The sequence below is a fragment of the Quercus robur genome, chromosome 8 (assembly GCF_932294415.1).
Source record: "Quercus robur chromosome 8, dhQueRobu3.1, whole genome shotgun sequence".
Taxonomy (NCBI): Eukaryota; Viridiplantae; Streptophyta; class Magnoliopsida; order Fagales; family Fagaceae; genus Quercus; species Quercus robur.
The window spans coordinates 25,920,331-25,938,870 of record NC_065541.1 but is presented as its reverse complement, the minus strand read 5'-3'; the positions used below and the strand labels follow the sequence as shown (position 1 = coordinate 25,938,870).

The window sequence follows — 18,540 nt, the reverse complement described above, 5'->3', positions numbered from 1 at the left end:
GACGGGTCAAGGCTCAACAAATCTTGTCTACATGATCTTGGGGTTCCAAAACATCATTGTTATCGGGTTTCATCACAATTGTTGGTGAAGTTCATATCATTTTGGTATCAGAGCTTTGGTTCTAAGATAAGTTTGACTATCTTTTATTTTCATTCTATTTCTTGTTCCTTGCTCAAAAAAAAAAAAAAAAAAAGATTTCTCAGTACACAAAGAGGAAAATTTTTCAATCATATCATTTCCAGTAAGAAAATTTCTTCATTTCAATCTTGTTTCTCACCTTATTCAAGTTCTTGACCTTGTTGATGAGTTTTGGTTGTTTCTCATTTTGAATTGCTGCTAGTTTATTTTGAATTAGTTCTTGAAGTTCAATTAAAAACTAAAGAAAACACAAAAGAGTGGAAAAAGGCAAGAGTGTGTGAGACCATAAGAGGATAAAAGCCGTTTAGAGTGAAAACACGAGTGCGAGTGTATCAATTCTTGATTGAAACAAGTAAGGGAGGGCTTGTGAGGATTCTAACTTTGTTTTGCAGATTTTAAATATGTCCAAGAATCAAGAAGAAGACATAACCGAAGGACTTCGACCACCAATGGATCAGACCCTCCAAATGTAAGCGATGCTAGAGGAGATGAGGCATATGTTGAGGACTGAATTAGAACCTATTCATGAGAGGTTGGATAGGGTAGAAGTGGGAACTCCTAGGGGCCAGCAACATGACAACCCCAATAGGCAGCAAGGTGGGCGTGTTCCATGGCGGAATGTTGAGGAAGAGGCGGGGTCGGAAGAGGTTGATGGGCCATATGTGAACCGAGGCAGGTTTGAGCGTGGGTATGGGAATAGAGAAGCAAGGATGGGTAGGCCTAGGAGGGATAATGATTTAGGAAACATAAAGATTAAAATCCCATCTTTTCAAGGTAAAAATGATCCTGAAGTTTATTTGGAGTGGGAAACTAAAATGGAGATAGTGTTTGATTGTCACAACTATTCGGAGATAAAGAAGGTTAAGTTGGCTGCAATTGAATTTACTGATTATGCCATTGTTTGGTGGGATCAATTATTGATTAATAGGAGGAGGAATAGAGAACCACCCGTGGACACTTGGGAGGAGATGAAAATGCTTATGAGGAGGCATTTTGTACCCAATCACTATTATAGGGCATTGTATCAAAAGTTGCAGAGGTTAACTCAAGGTTCCAAGAGTGTGTATGAGTATTACAAGGAGATGGAGGTACCTATGATCCGGGCTAATGTAGAAGAGGACCGGGAAGCCACCATGGCTAGGTTCTTGCATGGTTTAAATCGTGAGATTGCGAATATAGTTGAGATGCAGCACTATGTTGAATTGACGGATATGGTGCATCAAGCCATAAAGGTGGAGGAACAATTCAAACGAAAGGGATTGGCTAGGAGGGGACAACCTATGGCTACCACCAATCCATGGAAGACAGCTCCAAAAAGGGATGAGCAGCTACAAAATAAGCCAAAATTTGAACCATCTAAGAGTGCCAACTCAAAGACCACTTTAGGTAACATTGAGGCTTCGAGTTTTAAAACACGTGATATTAAGTGTTTTAAATGTCAAGGGCGGGACACATAGCCAGCCAGTGTGTAAACAAAAGGGTGATGGTGATAAATGCTCAAGGAGAGCTTGAGTCGGAGAATGAGGAAGAAGTAGATGATGATGACATGCCATCTTTGGAGGATGCCGATGATGAGAAAAATGTTGTGGTTAGAGATTTATTGGTAGCAAGGCGAGTTCTCAATGTGCAGGTTAAGGAGGAAGAAAGTAATCAAAGGGAGAACTTGTTTCATACTCGGTGCTTTGTAAATAACAAAGTTTGCAGTGTCATTATCAATGGAGGGAGTTGCACAAACGTAGCCAGCACTTATTTGGTGGAAAAATTGGCCTTAACTACCTTGAAACATCCTCAACCTTACCGACTTCAGTGGCTGAATGAATGTGGTGAAATCAAGGTGACAAGACAAGTGTTGGTGGCATTATCCATTGGCAAATATGAGGATGGGGTGCTATGTGATGTGGTTCCCATGCATGCATGCCATTTATTGTTGGGAAAACCATGGCAATATGATCGGAAGGTTACGCATGATGGATTCACAAATAAGTATTCTTTCACTCTTAAAGGGCAACCTATTACTCTTGTGCCATTAACTCCAAAATAGGTCAGGGAGGACCAATTGAAGTTACCAAAATCAAATGGAAAAAAAAAAAAAAAAAAAAAAAAAAAAAAAAAAAAAAAAAAAAGGAAAAAGAAAGAAAGGCCGAAATTGAAAAAAAAAAAAGAAAGTAAAAAAAAAAAGGAGAGAAAAACAATGATCAGAGTGAAAAAAGAAAGAGAGAGGGATTCGGCCATAATAAGAGCAAGAGAGGAAAAATTCAATTACATTGCAAAAAAAAGTGAGATCAAGAGAGCATTATTTTCACACCAACCCATTATTGTACTCATGTACAAGGAGGCTCTTTTATGTACTAATGATCTCGCCGGTGCATTACCGAGCAATATTGTTTCTCTTTTGCTGGAGTTTGAAGATGTCCTTCCCGAAGAGGTACCTCATGGTTTACCTCCAATTCGAGGGATTGAACATCAAATTGATTTCATACCTGGTGCATTAATTCCAAACCGACCTGCTTATAAGAGTAATCCCAAGGAGACCAAGGAACTTCAAAGGCAAGTAGGTGAATTATTGGAAAAGGGGTATGTGCGAGAATGCATGAGTCCTTGTGCGGTTCCGGTGTTATTAGTTCCTAAGAAGGATGGAACATGGAGGATGTGTGTCGATTTTTGAGCCATCAACAACATAACGGCAAAATATCGTCATCCCATTCCTAGATTAGATGATATGATGGATGAATTACATGGTTCTTGTGTCTTTACAAAAATTGATCTTAAAAGTGGATATCACCAGATTAGGAGGAAGGAAGGTGATGAATGGAAAACTGTTTTAAGACTAAATATGGTTTGTATGAGTGGTTAGTAATGCCTTTCGGTTTAACTAATGCTCCGAGCACATTTATGCGTTTGATGAACCATGTTTTGCGTGCATTTATTGGCAGATTTGTAGTTGTGTATTTTGATGATATCCTAATTTATAGCAAAATTTTGGAAGAACATGTAATGCATTTGAAATCTGTTTTGGAAATTCTAAGGAAAGAAAGGTTGTTTGCTAACCTCAAAAAGTGCACCTTTTGTACGGATAAGCTTTTTTTTCTTGGTTTTGTGGTTAGTAAAGGAGGAATTGAGGTGGACGAGGAAAAGGTGAAGGCAATCCAAAAGTGGCCAACGCCTACAACAATCAGCCAAGTGAGGAGTTTCCACGGCTTAGCTAGCTTCTATAGACGGTTTGTGCGTGATTTTAGTAGCTTAGCCGCCCCTCTCACTGAAGTCATCAAGAAAAATGTGTCGTTTAAGTGAGGGAAAGAACAAGAAAAGGCATTTAATCAGCTCAAAGAAAAGTTAACTAATGCGCCTTTACTTGTTTTACCTAACTTTGCTAAAACTTTTGAAATTGAGTTTGATGCTTCAGGAATAGGTATTGGAGCTATTTTGATGCAAGAAGGCCGTCCAGTTGCTTATTTCAGTGAAAAGTTGGGTGGGGCAGCCCTAAATTACCCCACTTATGATAAGGAGATGTATGCCTTGGTAAGGGCTTTGGAAAATTGGCAACACTATCTATGGCCAAAGGAATTTGTGATTCACACAGATCATGAATCTTTGAAGCATTTGAAAGGACAGCAAAGGTTGAACAAATGCCATGCCAAGTGGGTGGAATTCATTGGAACATTTCCTTATGTGATCAGATACAAGCAAGGTAAGGAAAATGTGGTGGCTGATGCATTGTCCCGAAGGTATGCTTTACTTTCCATTTTAGATACAAAAATGCTTGGTTTTGAATACATTAAGGATCTGTATGCACAAGATTCTGATTTTTGTGATGTGTTCAATGCATGTGAAAATGTAGCATTTGGTAAGTTTTATAGGCATGATGGATTTTTGTTTTGGGAAAATAAACTATGTGTGCCTATGTGTTCTTTGCGTGAATTGCTTGTGAGAGAAGCTCATGGTGGTGGTTTGATGGGTCACTTTGGTGTAGCTAAGACTTTAGGAATTTTGCATGATCATTTTTTTTGGCCTCATATGAAACGTGATGTGGAAAGAATCTGTGAGACGTGTATCACGTGTAAATAGGCTAAGTCTAAGTTGAAACCCCATGGTTTGTACACCCCTTTGCCAATACCTAGTGAACCTTGGATTGATATTTCTATGGATTTTGTTTTAGGTTTACCTAGGACTAAGAGGGGGAGAGATTCAGTTTTTGTGGTGGTAGATAGATTTTCCAATATGGCACACTTCATTGCATGTCATAAAACTAATGATGCATCACATATAGCTGATTTATTCTTCAAAGAAATTGTTAGGCTACATGGTATGCCTAGGACCATTGTTTCTGATAGGGATGCAAAGTTTTTTAGTTACTTTTGGAAGACTTTGTAGGGAAAGTTGGAAACCAAGTTGTTGTTTTCTACTACTTGTCATCCACAAACGGATGGTCAAACTGAAGTAGTAAATAGAACTTTGTCTTCCTTGTTGCGTGTTATCATTAAAAAGAACTTGAAAACCTGGGAAGATTGTTTGCCACATGTTGAATTTGCTTACAATAGAAGTATACATTCTGCATCTAAGTTTTCACCATTTGAAATTGTTTATGGTTTTAACCCATTGTCACCTTTGGATTTAACTTCTTTACCTTTGAGTGAACGTGTGAACTTAGATGGCAAAAAGAAAGCAGAATTTGTAAAGATGATTCATGAAAAGGCACGGCTGAACATTGAAAGGAGGACTCAACAATATGTCCATCAAGCCAACAAGGGACGCAAGAAGGTAGTGTTTGAACCAGGAGATTGGGTTTGGTTGCACTTAAGGAAGGAACGTTTTCCAGAGAAACGGCGTTCAAAACTCCTACCTCGAGGTGATGGACCATTTCGAGTAGTGGAGCGCATCAATGATAATGCCTACAAGCTAGACTTACCCGGTGAGTATGGTGTCAGTGCAAGCTTTAATGTTACTGATTTGTCTCCTTTTGATACAGGTGATGATTTGAGGACAAATCCTTCTCAAGAGGGGGAGAATGATGCACACCAAGGAGCTAGACATGCTGATCATACAAGTGGAAATGGAGCTGAATTTGCACAAGACCCTTTGTCATTTTCTAGTGGCCCAATTACAAGACTTAGAGCCAAACATTTCAAGGAAGCACTAAATGGGCTAGTCCAAGAGAATTGGGCTGATTCTAAGAAGACCAAGATGGGCTCAAATAATAATCAAGGCTTAGTCCATGTCATCAAAGCAATTGAAGAGGCTAATGCATGTAAATTCGCAACCAGCATGGTCTGACCATAAAAGGGTGTGAATTTGTTAAGTTCCAAGGATATTAAATGGGAAGATGTCTTGGTATTGGCTGGGCATGTTAATTCTAGTCATTTAGCTATTTTTGACTGCCTTTAGAAGTCCTAGAAAACTAAAAAAAAAAACGTGGGAACTTGATTAGATTAATTTTTGTGTTGTTTTTGAAGTTGTAATTATGATTTTTACCTATTCTTGGAGGGTTGTTCCAAGTATATATTTGGTAGTACGAATTAAAAAAAAAAAAAAAAAAAAAAAAAAAAAAAAAAAAAAAAAGACAGATTGGTAATCAGAAAATTATTCTCCTTGTGAGTCTTGTGATCCTCTTGGTTCTTAAAAGAACTCTTGAACTTATCAAGATAATCTTGTGGCATTCAAACAACCAAACTTATCACCTTTGATTCTTGAGAGATTCTTAGGAATTCTTGGTGTGGCATTTCAATTCTATCGTAGTCTTGGTTTTCATCTGGTTAGGTGACGAGTCAAGGCTCAACAAATCTTGTCTACACGATCTTGGGGTTCCAAACCATCATTGTTATCGGGTTTCCTCACAATTGTTGGTGAAGTTCATATTAGGTTAGGTATTGGACCTAACCAGCTCAACCCCAATGGTTGGAGGACAATAGTTGCCATGCAAGTATTATGGCGTGAGGCACTGGAAGGGAATCATCCAATCATAGTGGATGAGTTCCTTTACTGTTATAAGCCCTTGGAGATATAAAAATAAAAAATAAAATTTAAAAAAATCCATTGGTTTTTACCAGTTTTCATCTAGGGGCCCTTATTTTATTTTGTTAAAAGGCCTAGTTCATCTGGCAGGCTTTGGAAAACCAATTTTTTTATTATTTCTGGAAATTGGGCTAGGGACCTAGTTGATGTGAATAATGCCCCTTCCCTCCTTTTACCAACATTCTAGGCCGCCTTCGTCCTGAGAGTATGTCTTCTTTCTAATTTTTTTCTTTTTTATTGATGCAGCTATTACTCGTCCACATTTGGACAAATTTTACTTAGATCGTATCGATCAAGTCAGTGCCTTCCCTGAGAGATCCTTCCATAGCCTAGTGACTTTGGGTCATCTGGCTGCTTGGGGACTTGGCCCAGTACCTTCTGCAAAGAATCATGTGCACAAAGAAACTACCCGTCGAAGTAAGTATCATCCATCTTTCTCTTAAATTTTTTTTTTTTTATTTTGTTCTCTTCGTCATAGGAATGGCTACCAGGAAGGAAAACAAGGAAAAGGCTACAAATGGTGGTGAGGACGTCCAAATTTAGGACGACACTACCCCTTCAGTCGAACAGAAATCTGCCGTCTAAACAGGGAAGAGGAAGACGATATCTAGCTTGGCAGACCTCGGTGACCTTCCAAGTCATCAAGGTCTCAAGAAGCAAAAGCCCAACAAGACCCCTCTTCCCAAGGTCCCAAAGTTCACTCCTTCGATGGCAATTTTGGATGGCCCAATGGTTAACGTGGCACCCGTCCAGACCGTTCCACCTATCCAGTCTGAGAATCTTCCCCCTCCAGCTAAAACTCCTTGTAAGGCTCATCCCTCATAGCCATCTAAGCGTTCTCTTAACCTGGTGCTGGACGAGGGTTATGCATGGAAGACGTCCAAAGGAATCATCACTGAAAATGAAGTGAATTCATGTTATAATATGTCAGTGAGAGACTTTGAACGTTCTGTCGTTCATGACCTTTTTAAGGTATATAACTTTCATTCACCTTTGTTTTGTTTTCTTCAAGCTTAAATAAAATTTCTAACCTTCCTTCGTCCATTCGTAGGCCATGTCAAAGTTTTACACAGCGTCCAGTCAGGCTAAGAAGTTATGTGATGAAGCTAAGATGGCCAAGGAGGAGAAGAACAAAGAGCTAAACAATGAGGTCCTTTTGAAAAAGAGGGAAGTGATCAGATTGACTGAGGATTTCAATCGTTTGCAAGAAATAAAGACGAAGCTGAAAGATGAGGTTGAGGAACTTAAAGCAGATTCCATTGAAAAGGTGACCCGCATTGCTCACTTGGAGAGAAAAGTTTCAGAGTTCAACTCATCCTTGGATGAGGCTCGTGAAGAAGCCATTGTAGCTTTCAAAAAGTTAGACGAGTACAAGAATCATCTACAGTCATTATGCAGTTGGCTACGAGGACTTCCATGCTGATGCCAAGGAGGCTTACCTTGACCTAGACTTTGACTCCTTCAAAATTGCTCTTGCCACAAAAAGTTCCTTGCTTCTGACAAGTTCTGAGGGCGTCAATGTGGTGGACGATGCTACTAATGAAGTAACCCAGGATGCCACTGTTGCTAGCGAGGACGACCCAAAGTCTAGGGGCGATGCCCCCTATGGTTTATCTAAGTAAATTTATCTTGTTTTAGAAAAATTTTATTATTTTAATTTATTGGAAATGCCTGTTGTTTTGGGATTTACTTTTTTTTAGAATTCATTCAAGTACAATTCTCTCGTCCAAGTTTATGGACAAGCTATATATACAATTGCCCTTCTTGACTTTACATAACTCAAGGGTTTTTGGACAGTGATCGTCTACCCTTCTTTTAGTTTTTATGAATGAATTTCTACATTTATTTTCATTTCTTACTTGGTATTGAACATGTTATGTACTTTATGAATGAATTTTATTTGTTTACATCTTCCATGTTGTTTCTATGGTTAAGTGTGGTCCGTCCACTCATGAATCTCGTCCATGTTAAAATAATTTTCTTATGTCCAACAATTACCATTCTTTAAATTCTACAAGTATAACTCGCCTATGAATGGTATTTCCCTTGCTAGCTTTATCCATCCATAAATTTCACTTATAGCTTGCACTATCCCTCGTCCATAGGCTAGACGGTCCTTAATTTGTCTTTGGGTAAGATGTTTCTAGCGTTTACTCATCCAAAAACTGGACTTTGGCTGGTTGAATTTATTCATGGATTTTGAAATATTCTTGTGTGCACCTTTTTCCTCGTCCATTAGTTAGACGAGTATACCTTAGGTTTTACCTTGCCAAGTGCTTAGACGGATATACCTTCGGTTTATTTTTCTTCGCTTTGTCCTTATTTTAAGGAAAGCTTATAGATGTTACATCCCTGCGTCTAGAGATTTTATTCGTCTTTGGCCTTTAGCCTTCTTGTGGATTAGTTTGGATGGAATCATGAAAATGAGAGATTCACACAACATCATATACATTAGAAATCCAAACTGTATGAACATAATACAAACATAACATCCACATCGTCCACAAGCATGGCACATGCTTAGAAGCTAGTGCCTTAGGGAATCACAAATACTTACACAAATAGAAGACTTAGATGACTTCATCCATCACAAATTTGTCCATAGACAACGCAAAAGCTAAAAACTAATGCACTTTTTAGAGAATTAAAATACTTAAAAACACGCAATAGTAATAAACATAAGCAAACATGAGAAAAACAACACATAACTTCAACTTCGTCGATGATGCTCGTCTATGGTGATGCTCGTCCAGGCTGACCCTTTATTAATAGTATCTCCTTAGATGCTCAACATTTCAAGGGTGCTCTAGCTTCCATCTATCTAGGGCTTCCAAGTAGTATGATCCCTGCCTTTTGCAGTTGATAACCCTATAAGGTCCTTCCCAATTAGGCCCCAGTTTCCCATGAGCTCATTTTCTGGTTGCCAAGGAGACCCTTTTGAGGACGTGGTCCCCAATGTTGAAGTGTCTGGATTTCACCATGGCATCATATTGCTTGGCCATGAGATTTTTGTACCTTACTGTCCTTTGCTCTATGTCCATCCTTACCTCATCAATAAGATTGAGGTTAAGACAAAGTTGTTCTTTGTTTTCCTTGTCCTGATACTTCATCACCCTATGTTTGGCCATGTGTACTTCTACAGGTATGACTACTTCACTCCCATAGGCTAGTTTGAAAGGAGTTTCCCCTGTGGGGGTCCTCACTATCATCCTATAAGCCCATAAAACACCTGACAACTCATCTAGCCATACTCCCTTTGCCCCCTCAAGTCAAGTCTTGATGATTTTTAACAAGGATCAGTTTGCAACTTCTACTTGTCCGTTTGCTTGTAGGTGGGAGGGTAAGGAATAATGATTCTTGATTCCAAATTGCTCGCAAAAATCCCTGAAAGGTGTGTTATCAAATTGTCGTCTATTGTCAGACACTAGTACCCTAGGTACCCCAAACCTACATACAATGCTCTTCTAGACGAAGTTCTTGACATTTTGTTGTGTAATCTTCGCTAAGGGTGCTTCCACCCACTTAGTGACGTAATCAATCCCCACCACCAAAAACTTCATCTACCTGGTTCTAATGAAAGGGACCCAAAATATCCAATCCCCACCATGCAAAAGGCCATGAGGCCATCATTGGGGTAAGGTACTCCGACAGCTGTCTAGGGATGTTACTAAATCGTTGACATTGATCGCACATCTTGACATACGCCTTAGCATTAGCTTGAATGGTTGGCCAGTAATAACCTGCAAGGATGACATTGTGGACGAGTGATCTAGCTCCTAAATGGTTGCCACACACTCCTTCATGAACTTCTCTCAATACATAGTTTGCTTCATTTGGAGCTAAACACCTTAGGTAAGGCTGAGAAAAGCCTCTTTTGTATAGCACCTCGTCTATAAGGATGTACCTGGTTGATATGATCCTTAGCCTTCTGGCCTCGTCTTTTCTCTCTAGAAGCCTTTCGTCTTTTAGATAGGTGATTATTGGGGTCATCCAATTTTATTCACCTTCTACCTGCTGTACCTCTGGAAGATCTACGCTGAGCATATATTGAACTTCATCAAACTCGTCCATCAATTCGCATGTTAATTCTTCCTTTGCTAAGGCGTCTGCTTCCATGTTCTCTTCCCTTGGGACTTGAACGAAACCGGCTTCTTTAAATCTCTTAACAAGGCGTCTTACCTTATTAATATATTTTTTCATCTGCTCTTCCTTAGCTTCATAGGTTCCATTCACTTGACCTATAACCAACTGTAAGTCTCCCTAGACGAGTATTGATTTTGCCTCTAAGGACTTAGCCAACTCTAGCCCTTTAGGAAGGGCTTCATACTCAACTTCATTTTTTGTTGCTTGATACTGTAGACGAACCTTGTGTTTCAACTTATCTCCTTCTAAGGATTGCAAAACAACTCCTATTCCTCCCACATGTAGTATAAACGATCCGTCCACGTGGATGACCCATGTTTTAATGTCTTTCATATCATCTAAGTCCCCATGACTTAGAGTGAACTCTATGATGAAATCTACAAGAGCTTAAGCCTTTACTGCATTTCTCAGTTGTTACCTGATATCAAACTCATTAAGCTCGATAGCCCATTGGATCAATCGCCCTGCAGCTTCCAACTTGTTCATTGCTTTTTTGAGCGAATGATCTATCATAACGTTGACGACGTGAGCTTGGAAGTAATGCCTCAACTTCTTGGAAGCCGTTATCAATGCAAAAGCCAATATTGTCCTTCCATGCCCCTCAGAGCCTGACTTATATAATACGTAGGCTTCTGCACCTTCTCTTCTTCCCTGATCAATGCTAAACTTATCGCATGTGAGGACACTGCTAAGTATAAATATAACTCCTCACCTGGTATGAATGGACTTAGTAGTGGAGCCGTGGTAAGATAGAGTTTGAGATCCTGGAAGACCTTTTGACACTCGTTCATCCATTCAAATGCCTCCTTGAGAACTTTGAAGGAAACAAACCTATTTAGGGTTGCAACTCATCCAATGATGGACTAGACTTCTTTGATATTCTTTGGTGGTTCCATGCCCAATATGGCTTAGATCTTATCTGGATTCGCTTCAATTCCCCTTTGTGAAACCATGAATCCTAAAAACTTTCCAGACGAAACCTTGAATGCACATTTACTTGGATTCGGCTTCATTTTGTATCGTTTAAGTGTCTCAAAGGTCTCCTATAGGTCGTCTAAATTTTTTTCCTCATCTAAGCTCTTTACCAGCATATCGTCCACATACACCTTTACATTCCGTCCTATTTGTGAATGGAACATGTGATTAACTAACTTCTAATAAGTTTCCCCTGCATTCTTCAAACCAAAGGGCATCACCTTATAACAAAATAAACTTTGACTGGTAATGAAGGATGTCTTCTCTTGATCTGCCTCGTCCATTTTTATCTGATTATACCTTGAGAAGGTGTCCATGAAGCTTAGCAATTGATGACCTGCTGTTGAGTCCACCAACTGATCAATGCGTGGCAAAGGATAGCTATCCTTAGGGCAAGCTTTATTTAAATCAGTGAAGTTTACACACATCCTCCACTTGCCATTTGCCTTCTTGACCATTACCACATTAGCTAACCAATCCAGGTAATAGACTTCCCGAATAAATTGCACTGTGGTTAACATCTGGACCTCTTCCTTAATAGCATTGTCTCGCTCAGGAGCAAAGACCCTTTTCTTTTGACGAACAGGCTTGGAAGATGGATGCACATTCAACTGATAAGTGATAACGCTTAGGTCAATCCCCAGCATGTCTTTGTGACTCCATGCAAAAATATCGATACTCTTCCTTAAGAATTGGACGAGGTCTTGCTTTGTCTTCTCTTCCATACTTGTTCCAATTCTAGTGAATTTCTTGGGATTGCCCTTTTCCAAAGGAATGTCTTCTAGTACTTCAGTGGGCTCTGCAACAACTTTTCTCTCTTCAATGCTCATCGTCTGCGTTTGCTCGTCCATAGCCAACAAGGCTAAATAACACTCTCTTACCACTAACTAATCTCCTTGCACTTGTCCTATCCCATACTCTGTAGAGAATTTGATAGATAAGTGGTAGGTAGATGTTACCACCTTCCAACTGTCTAAAGTTGGCCTTCCAATGATGGCGTTATAAGAAGACGAACAATCCACCATGAGGAAATTCACTTCCTTGGTTATCTACTATGGATATGATCCCACCACTACAAATAACGTAATGGTGCCTATAGGTTTCACTTGCATTCCTCCAAATCCTACCAAGGGCGAACATACTGGACGAAGTTAATCTCGTCCAAGCTAATACTCCAAGAATGTATTGACCCCTTGTGATAAATTAACCAATTAATTTAGCCAAGTGAATAAATTAACCAATTAATTCTAATTAACATGCAAAGCACATGGTAGCACAAACAAATCACCAATTAACTAAAGTGCAGTGGAAATTAAATTGACATAGTGATTTGTTTATGAATGGGAAAAACCTTCATGGCAAAAACCCCATCGGGTAATTTTAAAGTCACCACTCCCGAAAATCCACTATTATCAAAACAAGCAATTACAAGTAAAGGAATCCCAATACCTTATACCAACCTACAGTTGAACCCTTATCCCAATATCCAATTGGACTTATTCTGTAATGACAATCTCTCATTTTCAATGAACGGCTCCCAGTACGTGACTAACCAATAGATGCACGGATCCTAGTACACGACTTGATCACCAACTTGAGAAAGATGTTGGCTGTAAAGTTCTTTAGTTCATCACACGATGAAGTTCAAGAAACTTCTTGGTAACAAAACCCTACGGTGTGCAAACACAACAGCTTCTTTAAGAGAAAGATGAACTAGGGCAAATTCTATCTCCAGTCACAATTTGCATAAACAAGACTTTGCTTCACACTCGTGCAACTGTGCAACCTTTGACGACCCTCAAAATAATCCTTATATATGTTTAGGGTTATGAGAAAAGAAAGCCCAACACATACTCACGAATGGGATGAGAATCAACTCTAAAAAACTGAGTTTCATAAACCTCAATAGATAGCCATCTATCGAGCTAGCTGTTGAGCCACGGGCTGAAATAGCTTTGAAACCTCGATAGATGCTAGTTGTCGAGTTTTAAAATCCTACACTTTCTCACTTGATTCTTGGATAGACTTATATGGCTTTAACACCTGAACTTGAAACCTTATTCCTTGAAGTATTAAACACATCTTAGATCTACCCAATTACAAGTAAAGTGCGTTTTGTCAAAAGATTAGCCAATTACATAAAATAGTGACATATGTCCTAAAACAAGCCTCATTAGTTAGAAGGCGGGGTAATACAAGATGTTTACCGAACTTCCATTATCCACCAACACCCTTCTAGTTGTATAATCCTCGATGAGTAAAGTGATGACAATTGCATCGTCATGTGGGTGGTGGATTCTTTCTGCATCTTCATCCGTGAACGTAATGGCTGGCTTGTCTATGCCTCTCATATTTGGTGATCGTCCAGAGAGTTGGACGTTTTGTACCACCTTGAGGTACGTCTTCTTTGACTTGGAAGACTGTCCTATTGAAGTTCCTCCTATGATAACCCTTATTTCTCCAAGTGGGGGCCGTGATGACTCTTCTACCTTTCCTTTCAACTTCTCGTCTTTATGATCTCTTCCAACGAAATGCCTCAACTTTCCCTGTTTGATAAGATTATCTATCTGCTGCTTTAAGTCATAGCACCCGTTCGTGTCATGCCCATGATCTCTATGGAAATGGCAATATTTGTTTTTATTGCACTTATTAGGATCTTCCTTCATCTTCTCTAGCCACTTCAAGGAGGGGTCATCCTTGATTTGCGTAAGTACATGATCAAGTGGAGCATTCAAGGGTGTGTAGTGCTGACTCCTTCCTAAAGATGAACCCACCTTCCTGTTGTCTCAATCCTTCTTTTCTCCTATTCGGGCTTTCTTTGGACAAAGACCCTGTTCAAGATGGCATGGGAGATCTACTTCCATTCGCTCAGGTTTCTTCCTTTTCTTGACAATGATTGCATCTTCTGCATTCATGAAGCTTTGGGCTGAATGGATGAGTTCAGCCATAGTTTGAGGCTCTTGCTCGTAGAGCTTATGGATGAATAAATCGGAATTAACACCATTATGGAAGGCTGCCAAAAATAGCTTGTCGTCCATCTCATCCACCGTGAGAGCTTCCCTATTGAAATGAGTAATGAAGGATTGCAAGCTTTCATTTTCCCCTTACTCTATGGTTAACAGGTTGGACGAGAAGCGTTTGTGCCTCTGTCCTCCTATAAAATTGTTGACAAACAACTTACTCAATTCTTCGAAAGAACTCACAGTGTTTGGAGGTATCTTGCTGAACCACACTCGTGTTGGTCCTTTAAGGGTGGTAGGGAAGGCTCTACACATAATTTTGTCTTGAACCCTTTGAAGGTGCATCGTAGTCTTGAAGATTGCAATATGGTCACACGGGTCGCACGTTCCATCATACGAGTCCAAGGAAGGCATCTTGAACTTGGAAGGTAAGGGATGACTATGATAGAAGCCACTAAAGGGGAATTAGTTCGATGAATTAAGTCATCTACAGGATTTGTCCTTCTAATGTTCTCCCTTATCTCGTCCATGGCCATCCTCATTTGATCCATCTCCCTCTCCAAGTGTGGCACTCTTTGTGAAGCGGTACCCCTTGACTGGTTCTCATGCTCAGCGTTTTCTCCTTCTCTAACTTCTTGACTCTAGGCTTGTCCTTCCACATATCTATCATTATGCTGTCTCCTTAGAGTAATTTCCCTGGTCAGCTATTGGTTCTAACGGGTTAATTCTGCCACAGCGGCTGCCATGGACTGCACTTGTTATATGGAAAGTGGTTGCATGACAGGTGCTAACTAGCGATCACGGTTAGGATGACTAGAAGCATTCCCACTCTCCTGATGGCCTAGACTAGTGACCATTGATCTTGTCCGAACCATTCAGTCCTTTGTCAAAGAAAGATAATTTACAATACGCAAACTTAATCATTCCCACAAATAGTGCCAACTGATGATGCACAGAAAATCAGTGGGCTGAATGCTCTGAGCTTTAATGGGATAATGATCACTTTAAAAACCTGAAAACAAAGACACCAAATCAAAGGTGATCGGGGTGAACCAACCAAGAACCCTCTAATGCTTAAGTTAGTTTTTTCTAAAACTCAGGAATGCCAACTTTTCAGGATAGTGGAAACTTACTTTGATTTGATATGGATGAGTCCTTATATAGAGAGCCTTGTAGCAGTTACTTGTTTAGTAACTTCCCCAATATTTGTGGAAGTTAGAAAGTTTAGACATAACTTCCACAATGGCTATAGAAGTTAGGATTTTCAATCTTATCTTCTATAACTGTCATTGGAAATTAAGTACTTATTAGGAAGTTATGGCGATAAATAAGGACCTTGTTCACATTCCAAAGTTCCACGTGGTCCAAATCTTAAACTTATGTAGGTAAATCCATTCCTAGAAATTTCCTAAGTGTTGGAAGATCGTCCAGGCGCTTGCCTCATGGACGACCCTTACGTCCATGGACGACCTTCCGCTTATGGATGATCTCCTTGAATGGTTGGCCCTTGGCTTTTGGATGACTCTTATGGACGTGTTAGAGATGGTTCGATTTTTTATAATTCCCCATCACAAGGTATTGATCCTGACAAAGTCTGTTGGAAGCCAATAAAGAGTAGAGGTTTTGAAGTACAAGGATATCATCATTCTTTATCCCTTCATTCTGTCATAGCTTTTCCATGGAAAATAGTGTGGCAATTGAAGGTTTTTCCAAGGGTAGCCTTTCTTTTCATGGTCTATTTATTTAGGTAAGATTTTAACAACGGATAACCTTCGAAAAAGGCATATTATTGTTTTTTATTGGTGTTATATGTGTAAAATATGTGGGGAGACGTGAATAATCTTCTTCTTCATTACTCTATAGCATATGAGCTATGGTCATTAGTTATGGCACATAGGGTTATCGAGTTGTTTGAGTCTTGGTAGGCTAAGTTCAATCGACATTGTAATATATCTATTTGCGAGCTTATGCTACATTACTTGGTGTTGTGTATTTGGCAAGAATAGAATGCTAGAATTTTTTAGGAATGTGAATGATCTATACTTGAGATTAAGTCTTTTTTCTTTCACACTCTCCTCAAATGGAGTTTGGTTCTGCCATTTTTTCTTGTTTTTGCTTTCCTGTTTTTATTGATCTTTGTAGTTTTGGTTCTTGATTTTTTTTCCCCTTTAGTACATTTCCAGTGTACTTGGGTTGGCTTTGATTTTTAATAAAATTTTACGTTACCTATTAAAAAAAATATTAGTCACTCATGGAGATAGATCTTAGTAGGGGTGTATATGAGTCGGGTTGGGTTAGGTTGAGGGGTTTTTTCAACCCAACCCACCATGGTGGGTTAAAAAAAATCCAACCCAATGCTACCCATCACAAGGGTCCAACACAACCCATGTGGATTGGGTTGGATTGAGTTGGACCTATTGTCGATACCTAGCCTCAACCAGCTAAGCGGAAAAGACCACCACCGTCTGCCTTCTTTCGACCACCCATCGTGGCAACAGCTCCCGTGCACAGGAGGCCCATTGGAGGCCCCTCTCAATGTATATGCGTGTTGTTCGCGTAAAGCTTCAGGTGCTGTTTCTCTCTCGGTGGAGGAAGGTAGGTCTACCTTTGGCGTTATGGCAGGGATCTAGGCCAAATTTTAAGGGATTACCAAAAGTAAGTGAAGTCGCCACCAATCATTGGGTTTTTCTAAGTTGTGATTGGTCACCTGTTTCTAGTTGATTTTATTACTGATCCTAGGCTAAGAAAAAATGGCATTTTTCCTAATCTAATGTGGATGGCAAAAAATCTTGATTCATAAGTCCGGAAGTTTGGTTACGTGTGGGGAAGATGTTAGGCACCCCACAACGCCTGTCCAAGGACAGTCTTTTATTTTGATAAAACCTTAATTTTTGGAGATTGGCAGTAAAAACATGATTTTGGCATTGGCTTTCAGGGCTTTGCATGCATGGATGGGCTTTGAGGTTTGGCTTTTGAATGGGTGTGGTCCCAATATATGCTTTCCTAAGGCATTCGAGCAAAGTGCCAAATTTCCACAGAGAAAACCCAGCGACATGTCACCTACTTTTGCAGCAGAAATTAGGCATCGCTTGCCTTAGGTGACACAGACTGTGACAATCACACCAGAAAGGGGTGAGCAGGTCTATAGACATACATCATGCACAATGCAAGCATACAGAGCAGGAAAGTAAATGCCTACATCCCTAGAGCATGGCCCAAAATATAGGTGCAAGAAAATAAACAAGAGTCGCCATACTCTAGAGATGAGGACAAATGGTACAAAGCATGATATACCTAATACAAACCATCTAAGGGAGAAAGGGAGGAGGAAGGAAGGGGTTTAAAAGAGTACATAACCAAAAGGAAAAGCTAAACCCTAAACCTACTGAACACAACCGCTCGACTCATATTGGCAAGCTTGCATCTGTGCCCTTTTTGCTTGCGCCCAAGAGATCACACCCTAGCTCCATGTGTCCTCGATCCATGTGTGTACATGCAAAGGTAAAGATAAGAAACCAGTAGATGAGCAATGGAAAGGGAGAGATGCATTGATAATAGCAAAAGGGCGCAAAATGAACAAGCAAGACAGCAATGAAAAGCATAGCATATAGGATGCGAGCAAACATACGAGCAAAGGAGCAGACAAGCAAGATAGAAAACAACAAGCAAAGGGTAAACAAGCAAGATTACAAACAAAAGGTGGTGTCCACGAGGGATAAATGTAGGTTTGGATCGAATGTCCATAGCCTCATTGTGTTGAAGGATGGATGAGACACTAACAAGCAAGACTCATGCATGAACATGTAAACAAGCGTGTAAAGATGCACATAAAGCCAACGAGTGGCACAAAAAGCATGGTAAGCAATCGTCACACGGAGTGGAAATGGGGATAGGTGTGCACGAAGCAACCGGCATCATGGCGATGCATCCCAAATGGCTACATCCAAATAAGGCCTCATGGGCATTGAATGTAACTACACAACCACGAACCCGCTAAAGGCACCAAACGTGGTAAAGTCTAGAACAAGAGAGACTAACACAAGCATAAAACATAGAAGCATGCAAGCACACACATGAAAAACGGGTGATCCAAACCCTTTGATATGGACCAAGGTGTATGGACGATGAAAAAGACCATAGGGCCTAGATTGAGCCCGAACCAAATGCCAAAACACAAGAAAATGCGATAAAAGGAACAAAAGGGCTATAATAGGCATGACAAACAAGTCTTGGCCTAGGCACACAAGCATGGCATGAAGCGCACAAGCAAATGGAAGATGGCATAAAGCATGTAAAGAACATAGATCCATGCACA

At 40.0% G+C, this 18,540-nt stretch overlaps 1 pseudogene; it reads left to right on the top strand.

Moving 5' to 3' along the window:
* The first annotated feature begins 614 nt into the window (after positions 1–614).
* LOC126696099 (uncharacterized) lies at positions 615–5,524 on the top strand (annotated as a pseudogene).
* The last annotated feature ends 13,016 nt before the right edge of the window (positions 5,525–18,540 follow it).